Raw genomic sequence first — 3498 nt, forward strand, 5'->3', positions numbered from 1 at the left:
CTAAAGCATGGCTGAGGGGCTACTCCAAGCCCCGGGCCCTCCTGGGAATGAACGTGGCAACCTTCCTGGTGATGGCGTCCAGCCATGTCTGGCCCCAACCTGAACCACCCCAATCAACACCTGGTTGCAACAACAAACTGCCACAACCCCACAGATCCTTGGGACTGTCGGGTTCTTGGCTCATCTCACCTCTGTTCCCCACGACACGGGCATGGCATCCTTTCCTGGGCCTTTGCACCCTCCTGTGGAGATCCTGGTCTCTCTGTGGGAAGCCTGTGGTAGGTGGGCTTGGGCCAGGCTCATCAGGCCTCCAAGGAAAGAGGAGGTGTTGCCATATCCCTAGGAGGGTGGGAACAGGTGGGGAGGGGCAGGTCCTGGGACGAAGATGTGGTTGTGAGGAGCCAGGAGCACCAGAGGGAGTGGGGCAGGAAAACGGAAGGCAGGAGCCCAGTGAAGACAACATCACTGAGCTACTCCCCCCACCCCCAAACTCAGAGACTGGATGGAATACTCCTCTAAGCTGGCCCGCTGAGGGCTGTGGGAGGCGGATTAAACTCAGACTCCCCACAGCTGTGTGGAGGCCGCTCTTTGGAAAGTGCTGATTCCTGCCCCTGGTGCAGGCCAAGTGGGCTCCTCTCGTCAGACAGGTCTTCAGACGAGGGGGGCAGATGCGAGCGGATGAAGCCCGACGTGGTTCGCGTCAGTGCAGACGAGTGTTCTCGGAGTTGCTGTTTAACAAGCTGCCATGTAGCTTGCCATTTTATATAAATGAGGGGACACAAAAGTTGCTCCAGCCCCAGGGGAGCTGTTGGGTTGGGATTATGAGGAAAAGAAAGCCTAGTCCAGTGCCCTTGGGGCCTCGGTGAGTAATCCTGCCCAAAGCCAGCAGAGCCCCGGGATGGATTGCCATTATTACATTCTGAAGAATGGGGACTGACATTCTCAAACCTAGGGACATGTCAGCATTTGAAGTGAGCTCCCCCATGCAAACCCAGGACTCTAGGAAAACAGATGTGGCCCACATTCAGCAGTGCCTTAGAGGAGAGGTTTTAGAAACATCTTCTACCTGTTCTGTTTTTCTCTCTTTATTTTATTTTATTTAGTTTAATAATAGGGTGCATACACTCACCAGAGATAGCAAGAGAGGGAGGGAAAGTGAGAAGTCACTCCCCATGGGGAACCGGCCACACCACAGTCCCTTCTCTTCCGTTCTCCTCTTGGGATTTTGGGCATGCACACACACATGCCCACATGTGCCCAGTGTGATTCTGAAGCCACGGGATCCAGGACCCGAACTACTCAGTCGGCCATGTGGGATCCAGCCGCCTTAACCTCCATGTCACCTGCTAGCTCCCTGTTCTAACTTTTAAATATCACCACCCTCCCAGAGTCCAGGGTAAGAGTCTGCTGATACACTTCCTAGGCATGGAAGTATGCCTCATCCAGGTGACGGCTCAGATGGAAATGAAAGGGAACAGGAAAAGACACTGAAAGGTCAAAACAAGCTGGGAGGGGGCCCATGAAGTTGACCAACATGGTGGGTTCTCAGTTTGGGCCCAGAGACTCCCCTGCATGAGCTAGGTATGCATGGGCTCAAGATGTTTTTTAAATGTCACCTGGTACACAAGATACTTTTCAATAGTTCCAATCAATATTTTAATGTAACATCAGAATGCTTACATGGGAATCTATATTCCATAACCAAAATTGCAAACTGAAAAGAGTATGTATATGCCATCAACATTTTAAAAAAGAAGAGTAGCAGGGGTCAGAGCAGCAGGGATGGCTCTGGGGTGGACTGATTTTATGCCCTATGGGACCTCAGCCTCAGGGTAAGAATAGGAGGTCTGGAAGCTCATCACCTAGGCTTGCCTAGGGATGCCCGGCCCTGCCACGCTCCTCCTGGTTACTTCTGGGAGTGCCTGGTGAGGGCCCCCTGTGCTCTAAGTGCCAGGCTCCATGGTGCCCACCATGTCCCATCCGCCCTTTCCCCACCCTGGCTCATGGTAGTGACACCTGTATCCACCAGCCCAGCGGGGACAGCAGCCCTGTGTAACTGGCTCCAGCCTTCCCAGCTGTGACCTCGGGCGTGAAGGCTGCTGCCCCCAGCCCCAGCCGCTGCAAATGCAGGCTCCCCTCTGCCTCCAGGGCACTGGGGAGGGAGCGCAGTGGGCTCTTTTGGATCCATACACACCCTGGTAGGAAACACAGTGTTTTACACAGTCTCTTCCTGGCAGAAGGATGCTGAGGGAGCTAAAATCACGGACACAGAAGGCACTCCAAAATTAACATCAGGGTCTGGGGCAGGGTCTACTGAGTACCAGAGAGAGAGAAAAGGCCCATTTCTCCCCAGAGCAGATGCTCCAGTTCACCCCAGGGGAAATACTGAACTGTTCACTTACAAATTCCCAAAGATGGCTTCAGCGTGTCCAGGTCCCTGGAAGCACTGGTCCCCGCCTCCCTGTCTTCTGGCCAGTCTCCGGCGTGTGGGGCTACAGGTGCTAACGAGCAGGTCCATACCCGGCTGCTGCCCTCATGATGCGACAAGGCCCAGGCCTTGGTGGGAACGGGAAGGACCAGAGCTGGAGCCCCTGACCTCTTAGCATGCTCCCTGAGACTGGACCGCCAGGGATGTCTGGTAATGCCTAGAGTCAGGGAGATGTCCACACTCGCACAGGCTGGGGAGCAGCCTCAGTCCTTCCTTTACAGCCAGCCACAGCAGCAAGTCTTTGGCCTACTTCTCCGGGGTTCCTGACGAGTCCTCCCCCACGCGTGCAGCCAGACTTCCTGATGCTGTCTGCTCACCTCCAAAACGTCAGGAGCAGCAGTGCTCAAAAGCCTTGGTTTGCAGACCTCGAAGTCCTGGCCCAGACCGTCGGACAGAAATGCTGGTCCTGTTCCTTGGTTCATTAGGTGGTGGTGCCTTCGGTGCACAGTTGCAGGGGAGTGATGCCAAGATGTTTTCTGAGCCAGTAAGGATGGTTCCGTGCCCTCTGGCCCAATGTGTTTCCTTGGATGGAAAAACATTTCAGAAAGACTTAAGGCCACTTACGTCTCTCCCTCGGGCCACAAAGTCAGTGATGCCAGGATGAAGGTTCTCATATAAGAGTGCAAGGGAATGAGGCGGCCATGGAAGCCAGGACTGTGGCCCTGTGTCTCAGGTTGGGACCAGGCAAGCTGGTCAGTGCCAAGGCGGCTTCCCTGACATGGGACTGGAAGCAGCTCAGACCTGCCCATCATCACCAAGGAGACCAGGCCCCGTTCAGGAGCTGACACAGGCTTCTCCTGAGGTCGTCATCACGGTGCAGACAATGAGGCAACAGACGCTGCAGCAGCCGCATGCCGGGAAACCACTGCACACTGGGCTCGGCCACACAGCACAATTCTCTGAGGTCTACAAATGCTGGCTGTCCTTGAGAACAGCTCAACCATGAGAAGATGATGGCGTCAGCTCCTTGCGCTGTCTGCTCTCCTCACCCAGATGTCAGGGTCTCCAGT

At 55.0% G+C, this 3498-nt stretch overlaps 1 protein-coding gene across 1 annotated transcript in view; it reads right to left on the reverse strand.

Annotated features, from left to right (window-relative positions):
- Window positions 1–2880: 2880 nt before the first annotated feature.
- The window catches only part of TK2 (thymidine kinase 2), a 28999-nt gene continuing 28381 nt past the window's right edge, over window positions 2881–3498 (reverse strand). Inside the window, exon 11 of the transcript XR_001370913.2 lies at window positions 2881–3010. The gene's annotated coding sequence lies outside the window, so the exon portion shown is untranslated. The remainder of the gene's footprint in view (window positions 3011–3498) is intronic.

Source organism: Tupaia chinensis, unplaced genomic scaffold (assembly GCF_000334495.1).
Source record: "Tupaia chinensis unplaced genomic scaffold, TupChi_1.0 Scaffold000463_1, whole genome shotgun sequence".
NCBI classification, from domain to species: Eukaryota; Metazoa; Chordata; class Mammalia; order Scandentia; family Tupaiidae; genus Tupaia; species Tupaia belangeri.